Source organism: Podarcis pityusensis (genome assembly GCF_964106645.2).
Source record: "Podarcis pityusensis genome assembly, chromosome: 15".
Taxonomy (NCBI): Eukaryota; Metazoa; Chordata; class Lepidosauria; order Squamata; family Lacertidae; genus Podarcis; species Podarcis pityusensis.
In genome coordinates this window covers 42470297-42480996 of record NC_138040.1, presented here as the reverse complement: position 1 = coordinate 42480996, position 10700 = coordinate 42470297, and the positions used below count along the sequence as shown (strand labels likewise).

At 45.1% G+C, this 10700-nt stretch overlaps 1 long non-coding RNA gene across 8 annotated transcripts in view; it reads left to right on the top strand.

Moving 5' to 3' along the window:
- The window catches only part of LOC308463870, a 439765-nt gene that overhangs the window by 69154 nt on the left and 359911 nt on the right, over positions 1-10700 (top strand). The window lies entirely within an intron of this gene.

Below are 10700 nucleotides of genomic sequence, written 5' to 3'. Positions count from 1 at the left end.
CCCAGTGAGCATCATGGTCCAATGGGAATCTGAACCCTCATCTCCCAGCTCCTAGTTCAACACTCTTACCACTCACCACACTTGTCAATCTTCCCTTCTTGGGCAAGGTAGTTGTGGACCAGATTCAGGCACTCTTGGAAGAAACTGATTTTCTAGATCCATTAAGGGCTGGTGTTGGCACATAAACTGCTTTGGGCACCCTGTGTGATGACCTCTGTGATGGGGGAAATGCGTCCCTGTTAATTCTCCTCAATGACTCAGCAGCTTTCAATACCATCAACCATGGTATCCTCTGGAGCAGCTGTCCGACTTAGGGGTGGGTCGCACCACTTTGCTGTGGTTCTGGTCCTAGCTTGGTGTAAGGCAGCTTCCTATGTATAATACTTCAGACAAGTGTCCAAAGTGTATCATATACACTGCAATACGCTGTCCCTATTCAATCCCCCAACATCTCCACTAGATGTTTTTGAAATACAACTCCCATTAGCCCTAGGAAGTGTGACCTAAGGCTAGGCATGATGGGAGTTGAAGTTCAGGGTCAAAAGTTCCCCACACCTGGGCCAGATGAACAAACAATGTGATACAGCTTTCCATGCATGCATCATCAGATTGATGTCAGTGGATTGTGTGGGCTGATTCCATTGCATCTGAGGAGCTGCAAAAGTTCGATCTGTGATGTTCCATCAGTTCCACACATACAGATGATTGCTTGATACTGCAGTGATCAGCTGAGAACACACATGTATGAACCAGCAACACTTGATGACTGATGGTGGAATGTCTGTACACTGAAAATCATTTTCTCTGCAGTGATATGGAAGTTCTCTCTGCAGTGTGTGCTACCTGTGATGGCCCGTTAAACCATTCCTTGATTTTTGCAGTCATCAAGCAGGGAACATACATGCCTGAACCAGCCTTCTGTCTCTTTATGCAGATACCTGCTGTACACATTACAGCTCTTACGTGTAGGCTGCCCCAAACAGTTGTGTGTGGTGGCAGCGCATTTCCAGGGAGAATTGCCATAGCAGTGCAAGGCACTGCCAAGACTTGAACAAAACTCACAAAATCAAGGAAAGGGTTGTAGTCTACCTGTAGTAATGCCTGCAAAAGGTACCTGATTCACTTCTAGGCATCTCCATGTAGGGCTGGGAGAAACTCTGGAAAGTCTCTACCCGTCAGTGTTGACAACAGTGAGGTAGATGGATCACTGGTCTGACTCAGTGTAAGGCAGCTCCCTAAATTCCCTTGTATAAAATATCCCCCAAAGATAGTTTTTATAAAAAAAGAAAGAAAATTATTTCAAATAGTTAAGACTCTGCCAAATAGCCTGGAGATCACCATGACATGCATGCCAATGAACTTAGGAACCTGCTAGGCGGGTAGATTAAAATAATAATTGTCAATTGTGGCTTCCCCATCTCACTACTACACAAATTCCAGAACAGAAAGAAACATGATGCAATAAGTTGCTACTGTTGAATCTGATTTTGTTTCCATGGTAATGACAATTTCGACTGCTTGTGTTGATTTGGATAGGTGGGTAAGTGCAGGGAGTGTAAACTGATTGAAGAAATCCCACAGATGCAGGTGAGTTAATAAAGTCAGGTTCCATGTATTTCAGTTGCATTCCATCTGCTGAAAAATGGAATCATACAATCATAGAGTTTGAAGGGGCTCCAAGGATCATCTAGTCCAACCCCCTGCAATTCAGGAATCTTTCGCCCAATGTGGGGCTCAAACCCATGACCCTGAGATTAAAAGTTGCATGCTGTACCAACTGAGCTATCCAGCAGTCCATGCTCTATAATAGTGGAATAGCCATTCATTTTGAAAAATCTAGCCCTTTTCTTATCTATCCAGAGTTAACTGATCAGTTACTCAACAATACATTGGAAGAAGATACACCTGACTCTTCTTCTGGGGGAAGGACTGTAACTCAGTGGCAGAACATCCACACTACAGTGGTACTTCGGGTTACATACGCTTCAGGTTACATACGCTTCAGGTTACAGACTCTGCTAACCCAGAAATAGTGCTTCAGGTTAAGAACTTTGCTTCAGGATAAGTACAGAAATCGGGCTCTGGCAGCGCGGCACCAGCAGGAGGCCCCATTAGCTAAAGTGGTGCTTCAGGTTAAGAACAGTTTCAGGTTAAGAATGGACCTCCGGGACGAATTAAGTACTTAACCCGAGGTACCACTGTACATGCAGAAATCTAGTGCATCTTGTCTCCAGTGCACATTTGAAACAATGAAGGTTTAGGCAGTGCTCAGCTTGCCGTTTCCCATATTGCCACTATGGGGAATGCATCATAGGACAATCATGGCTTCTTAGCATATATTTAACCAAGAGAACCTATGTGCGAATATAGTGCACAGCGAATGGCATAGAGTAGAGATGAGGAGAACCCATGGACCTTCATGTGTTATTGAACTCCAACCTTCATCAGCCACAGCTGCATGGCCAATAATCAGGAATGATAGAAGCTAGAGTCCAGCAAGCCTGGAGGTCAATGGATTCCCCATCCCTGGAGTACGGAATGGTGGAGTGTAGGGCTTGGACAGTGATCACAGAAAAACAATAAGCGTGTCAAAAGCATAGCTCACTTGGGGTGAAATGGGAAGTGCTGCCCTGCCCTGCCCCACCCTGCCCCTGCCCTGCTGTGCTGCCTCCACTGAAGCATCCCGGCAGGTTCTGGCATGACTTCTCCACCAACTGTAAAGGTGGCAGCGTGGGCAGGGCACCCGCGGGGGCTCTGCCTCTGGAGCTGACACTGCCCAAGGCAGGTGCTTTTACCTCACCTCATGGGTGGGCCAGCCCTCCCTCTTTCTGTGAAATGTTGGCGGTGTAGGCATAGAACTCATTAGCCAAAGGTGAAGTATATATTTCACACGTGTTCCAGATTTTTGTTAAATCTACAAAACAGGGAGGGGGGAGCTTCAGGCCTGTTCTCCCCCCTCAAATGTGGAGCTCCATAACACTGGGGATTCCTTAGGACAGACCCCCCTGCACCCTTCTCATGCGCACCCTTTGCATGGCTGGCTTGACCACCTAGATGATGGGTAGCTAGCTTGTGGCCTCATATATGTTGCCATTCCAGGGGCCGCACGTCAAGCAGTAAATGGGGCCAAGGCAAAAGTGGGCAGAGAAATTAATGCAAATATTTACTTCTGTACAATAGGCTAGTTTTTACACATGCTCACACACCCATCCCTATTCTCCATCCAGGCAAGCGAAAGGGGTTATCAGAGTTCTGAGACACATTCCAGTCAGGCCAAGACACTCCAGTGTATTTGCCTGGGTGGGATGTGTCCTTGAACTGTGAGAATGTTTCTTGCTTTTCTAGATGGAGGGAAGAGAGAAACTAGAGCAGGGAGTGGTGTGGCCTGGGGATAATCCAAGGGACCAGACAGAGAGGCCCAGAGCACTGCATTTGAGGCCCTGGCCTAAGTGCCCCCGCCCAAGTATAGGGTGCCCCTTGAAAAACTAATTTCTTGGGTGGCCGGGGCCACATTTTGCAGCATGCAAGGCTGCCCTGAAGCAAACAAATGTGTGCATGGGGGGGCAGGGTGGGTAGGCAATGTGAGATCCCATGGACAGTAATACTAAAAGGAAAAGGAGTTCATGATGGCTGGGAGTTTGTTAAGAGGGAGATAGTAAAAGCACAATGTCAGGCAATACCAATGAGACGGAAACATGGAAGGTGCCTAAAGAAGCCAGGGTGGCTATCTAAAGAACTTTTAACTGAGTTAAGATTAAAAAAGGATGTGTACAAAAAATGGAAAAGGGGGGAAACCACCAAAGAGGAATTCAAACAAATAGCCAGCACGTGTAGACACAAAGTCAGAAAAGCTAAAGCACAGAATGAACTCAGGCTTGCTAGAGAGGTTAAAAGCAACAAAAAGGGCTTTTATGGGTATGTTCGTAGCAAAAGGAAGAACAAAGAAACAGTGGGGTCACTCAGAGGAGAAGATGGTGAAATGCAAACAGGGGACACAGAAAGGGCTGAACTCCTCAATGCCTTCTTTGCCTCAGTCTTCTCCGATAAAGAAAACAATGCCCGACCTGAAGAATTTGAAGCAAATGATTCAGCAAAGGAAACACAGCCCAGAATAACTAAGGAGATAGTACAAGAATACTTGGCTAGTTTAGATGTATTCAAGTCTCCAGGGCCAGATGAACTGCATCCAAGAGTATTAAAAGAACTGGCAGATGTGATCTCAGAACCACTGGCAGTCATCTTTGAGAATTCCGGGAGAACAGGCGAAGTCCCGGCAGACTGAGGAGGGCAAATGTTGTCCCTATTTTCAAAAAGGGGAAAAGAGAGGACCCAAATAATTACCGCCCAGTCAGTCTGACATCAATACCAGGGAAGATTCTGGAGCAGATCATTAAGCAAACAGTCTGTGAGCACCTAGAAAGGAATGCTGTGATCACCAATAGTCAGCATGGATTTCTGAAAAATAAGTCATGTCAGACTAACCTGATCTCGTTTTTTGACAGAATTACAAGCCTGGTAGATGAAGGGAATGCAGTGGATGTAGCCTACCTTGATTTCAGCAAGGCATTTGACAAGGTGCCCCATGATATTCTTGTAAAGAAGCTGGTAAAATGCGGTCTTGACTATGCTACCACTCAGTGGATTTGTAACTGGCTGACTGACCGAACCCAAAGGGTGCTCATCAATGGTTCCTCTTCATCCTGGAGAAGAGTGACTAGTGGGGTGCCACAGGGTTCTGTCTTGGGCCCGGTCTTATTCAACATCTTTATCAACGACTTGGATGATGGACTCAAGGGCATCCTGATCAAATTTGCAGATGACACCAAACTGGGAGGGGTGGCTAACACCCCAGAGGACAGGATCACACTTCAAAACGACCTTGACAGATTAGAGAACTGGGCCAAAACAAACAAGATGAATTTTAACAGGAAGAAATGTAAAGTATTGCACTTGGGCAAAAAAAATGAGAGGCACAAATACAAGATGGGTGACACCTGGCTTGAGAGCAGTACATGTGAAAAGGATCTAGGAGTCTTGGTTGACCACAAACTTGACATGAGCCAACAGTGTGACGCGGCAGCTAAAAAAGCCAATGCAATTCTGGGCTGCATCAATAGGAGTATAGCATCTAGATCAAGGGAAGTAATAGTGCCACTGTATTCTGCTCTGGTCAGACCTCACCTGGAGTACTGTGCCCAGTTCTGGGCACCACAGTTCAAGAAGGACACTGACAAACTGGAACGTGTCCAGAGGAGGGCAACCAAAATGGTCAAAGGCCTGGAAACGATGCCTTATGAGGAACGGCTAAGGGAGCTGGGCATGTTTAGCCTGGAGAAGAGGAGGTTAAGGGGTGATATGATAGCCATGTTCAAATATATAAAAGGATGTCATATAGAGGAGGGAGAAAGGTTGTTTTCTGCTGCTCCAGAGAAGCGGACACGGAGCAATGGATCCAAACTACAAGAAAGAAGATTCCACCTAAACATTAGGAAGAACTTCCTGACAGTAAGAGCTGTTCGACAGTGGAATTTGCTGCCAAGGAGTGTGGTGGAGTCTCCTTCTTTGGAGGTCTTTAAGCAGAGGCTTGACAACCATATGTCAGGAGTGCTCTGATGGTGTTTCCTGCTTGGCAGGGGGTTGGACTCGATGGCCCTTGTGGTCTCTTCCAACTCTATGATTCTATGATTCTATGAGCCCCCTAACAAAGCATCAAAGCATTTTGGAAGTCTGGAGGGGGATAATAAAAGATTACTGTACATTTATCTTTCAGTGTGATCTCTTTTATCTATTGTGGGTCTTTTGGGGGTAGGGAGATGGATTCTTATAATTAACGTAAAGATCAATGCTCAGTTCTGATGTCCTTATTTGGGGTGGGTGGGTGTTTCAAGTTAGGCTGCTAGGTCACACACCTTCCTCTTCTTAAAAGAGTTTAGGACAACTTGTTGTGGAAATCATTTTGTTGAGGTGGAAGAAAGAGACTGGAATCCAGTATATATGAGAACACAGGGATGGGATCACTGCTGATCACTAGCCATACTAGCTGGGGATCTTACTTGAGCTGGCAACATTTCCCCTTTTTTTTCTTAGCAAAATCCACATTTCCACTCCTGTTTCCAAAATCTCAGAGGCCAATAGCTCCCAATGTATATCCAAATCATTTTTTTTTCTTTAAAAAGCGTTTTAATCAGAAAAAGGAGGTGATCTGATTAAGGCATAAAATTAGATACTTATGGACAAAGATACCAGCACATTAATATGGAGATTTCTCCCTCCAAGCATTTAGCCCTTGATGGATAATTTGCATTGGAAAGAGTCAGTTCCACATACCATTAACAGCTGTGAAATTGGCGTCATTCTTAAAGGTTAAAATAAAAACCCGGCTTCTCAGCTGAGCTGCCAAACATTTCTTCATAAAGATCTATGGTCAGAGGGCTCTGAATGAGAAAGATGCCTTCATCCTTCCATGTTCCTGAGGTGCTGATGGGCAGAATTGCAGTGCAAATATCATGGTTCCAACAGGCTCTGCCCAACACTATTCTTCTCAAATTAACCTGAAGCTTGGTGTGCGAGGGGTGTTCTCACATCACTTCAGCTATACCAGCACTGCTGGCTTCAACTTTAGAGTGTATGGGCATGTAACAGAAGCCAAAGCTTCAACCCTCTTTGTCCTGAAGGGTTACTGTATCCGGTAAGAACCCTACTCTTCCATAACAGCAAGGTGCCTGAGTCTCACAGCTTGATCATTGCATGAATTTACAGGATAGTAATTTTCCACATGTGGCCGCTGGCAAAATTTCACATGGCCCCTGGCTGATTTACAAAAAAGCATTACATCAATGAAATAAGAAAGCAACACATTGCAAAAAAGCAATGTGGTTCAGTCCTTTATGCAGTTCAATAATCTTTCCTCTCTCTGGTCCCAGAGAGTGATCCTTAGCATGTTCATCATCGCAGAGTTTCTTTGCAGTTGCTGCTTCTACCATCTCTGGCATCTCAAGTTTCCTCTCCTGCCTTCTGAAATGGGAAAACACCAACCTTCCACTTTCACCCAGAGTGGAACCTCTCACTTAAGGGAGACTTATCTTTCCAGCATTTCAAGTACTATGCTTTCAAACACAGCATTTAATCTACATTACACTTATAACTTTAACCCCATTGACCTGATCTAGCAGGCTACTTACATTATTTAAAAGAATGAAAGAAAAGGGGGTGATGCCACCTACTTTAGATTCTGACCACTTTTTGACTCCACCCTCAGGCCCTGGGCCATCTCCTCCGTCCACCCACCCTCCTGGGCAAGAAGGTGTTACAAAAGTCAGGAGCCTGCCCCTCTCTCACTTCTCGGATTTAGGGAGGTCCTCCACTTAAACCTATAACAAAGGAGTAGAAAATGCCTTCCTGTTCCAATGGAGCCCTGATGGAGCCACAAGAGGTGCTCTTCTCCTTGTGGAATTAGAATTGCATAAGGGGAGAGTGGCAACATTCTAGGCCCACCTCCTCTGTCATAGCCCATTGCTTGGCCCTGGTGCTCCCCACGTGCTGACATGGAAAAGTCTGCAGTGAGTAGCTTGCTGTACTTGCAGAGTGGCAACACGAGAAGGACACAACAGCTACATGCCCTTCAATCCCAGTCCCTTGGAGGTGAAGCTGCGAATAAAGGGAACATTGCATCTTTCTAATATCACCCTCCCCAAGCTGTTTTGCAAGGCTGGGATCCTCGCACAGTGGTGTAGGGCTGGTTCAGGGTGGGTGCAGTGTTGCCCCCTCCAGGAAATGTGGCTGGGGTGATTACCCCAGCAGCCCACGCTATGCCCCTGGTTTAAAGTGCTCTGCTGCCCCAGTGCAACACGGCCTCTTTAACAAAAGAAGTAGCCTTTTGCAGTTAGGAAAGTGATGCATTTTAAAGCGTGGAATGGACAAATGGACAAATGATTAACAGGAAGACATATAAACACACCACACCACAGGCAAATCCAGATGAATGCTCATTGTCATATACAGTGACCTCCCTGCAATCAAATCAGAACAAATACTCAGTAAAGACTGAATTAATTATTATTATATTATATTATTATATAAATAGCCCCTTTTCCATGAATTTGTTGGTCCTCTGGTTGGTGGCTGAGATGAGGCTGTCCTCCCCCCTCCTTTTCCAGAGCCTATTTTAAAAGACTATTCATAGGGGCTGCTGTCCACAAATATGGCAAAAATGTCATGTCATCTTAGCCTGTGCTTTGTGTCTCTGGCCACAGCATTTTTAGGGAGCCTCTTTTAGTGATGTACATCTCATTGTTCTGGGGCAGCCTCCAAGCAAAATGGTGCACTCTGTTCTGCTGAATAAGACTTCTGTTTCATCCATCATCCTGAGAGCATTTCATTAGCAAACAGTGTTAGCAAATGCTGCTAGTGAGATGCATGATATGACCACACAAGTGTCATTCATGCATAGCTAGTGAATTAAATGGAATTGGGCAAGTCATTAAACAATTATTTAATCATTCATTCATAGGCAACTCCTAAGACTTCAGGCTCCTGAGCAGAAGCCTGAGATCTATGATAACATTGAAAATATGTCTGGAGAAGAGTGGATCTTTCTGCCGGAAATCAGTGGGCATCCACTGAAGTATTTTGTCTATATTTGGTGCAACGATGGAAATACTCTTAAGAAAGTGATTACAAAAGGAAAGGTTAAAGGTCACTGTCGTAGGGTATGGCTGGAGAGATGGAGCAATGGTATGCAGAAGATTCCTCAGAGGACAGCTGTTGGGTGCTCAAGACTAGAATTGGATTGAAAAGGCTTTTGAACATTCTGTAAGGAGTTCTTGTATAAGTGAGTGTTTCTTACATTATACAGTAAATGTATAATGTACATTTACTGTATAATGTAACCTGAACCAATGGGAATGAAACCAATGGGAATGATCTAGTCAAAGTGATGCACTTTTGTGACCTATGGGGAGAGTTAAGCAAGGACATGGCACTCGCACATTAAAACCAGTGAGTATTAAAGTATTACCTTTGGTCAGATTAATTCTGTCATTATTAATAATGCCAATAACACACAAACACACAAACACACACATATATATGACATTTATTAATCAACATGTTGATTGCGGATGATACTCAGCTCTACCTCTCATTTAAACTAGAAGCAGTTAAGGCAGTAAATGTCTCGTATGAGTGTTTGGAGGCGGTTGGAGGATGGATGTTGGCTAACAGATGGAGGCTGAATCCCAACAAAGCAGAAGTTCTGTTTTTGGGAGACAGGGGGTGAGCAGAAGTGGGGGACTCCATGACAGATGGCCATCCAAACTCTGCTTAAAAACCTCCAAGGAAGGAGGGTCCACAACCTCCCAAGGGAGTCCATTTAGTTTCTTACATTCCCCCCCTTCCTTTCTTCTGTCAGGGAACACAAAGCAACATACATACGGTTCCTAGGTGCCGGGGAAGACTTTGGTAATTTTTTGTAATATACCTGTAGTGCCCTATGCAAGGCCAAAATCTGGTGTCCCCAAATGGATCTTTTCAGTTATGAATCTTCTCAGTTTGGCACCCCTTCAGCTAGGCGCCTTGTGCAGGGAACCACCCACACTACCCTAAACCTGGCACTGCAAGGTGTGGGAATGTTTAGGAAGGTAGGAGTGGATATATTATTTTGATATTATCCCTCCTTACTCGTGCTAGCAAGCAAATAGCAGAGCACAGTCCCTTGCAGCTTATAAGTGAAGCAGTTGATGACTCGCTAGAGTCTTTTAATTAAGCAATCCAGTCTGGCTTATCCAGTCTGGATTGTTCCTGGTAAATTTCCCCTTTATTTCCCTCTTAATTTTAAAGACCCACTTACTGACTTACCTCTTTCCAGGAGGTAGCTCAGTAAGGTTCCACGTCTTGCTTTGATGCAGTGCATCAATCTCCTCTTCTGCGGCCTTTCTCCAGAGACGGGCTTCCGCAGCTGGCATCTCCTCTATCTCTTCCCATGTGGAAGGCTCCTGAGGTAACGCTGGCCCTACAAAGTAGGACAGCCATAATGGTGGAACACCTCTGTTGGTTCTGGATGAGCGTCTGACCTGTGGTTCTGGAACCACATCAGCACATTCCCCTGCAGCTTATAGTGAAGCAGTTGATGACTCACTAGATTCTTTTAATTAAGCAATCCAGTCTGGCTTGTCCAGTCTGGACTGTTCCTGGTAAATTTCCCCTTTATTTCCCTCTTAAAATAAGAATAACACAACACAGTATTCTTGAAAAATAACAATAAAGTTTTACTCACATTCAGTTCACGGCAGTAATCTGAAGGCAGGATTTATCTTGTGGTTACAGTTACATTTGTAGAGAAAAGAAGTCTGAGGTAGGTCTCAGACTTACTACTTGAGGAACTCCAAAAGAGCCAGAAGAGGAACTCCAAAAGAGAAGTCCAAAAAGAGAAAAAGGGAAGGTAGCTGCCTGGCCAGCCCTTTTACATGGCCAGCTGGGGCCACGCCCATCTACCTGGCCACACACAGGGGGTGGAGGCTCCAGAGCAGGTATGACTGGAAGTCCTCCCTGTCTGGAGCCACATTTCCTTGTGTGTCCATTCTAGGCAACAGGAAAATGTTGTACTTGACTGCTCTAGCACTAGGTGGTCATCCACCCTGACACTAACAAGACCCAGACCTGTGTAGATTCAGCAACTGAAGACCATACCTTGGGATCTATAG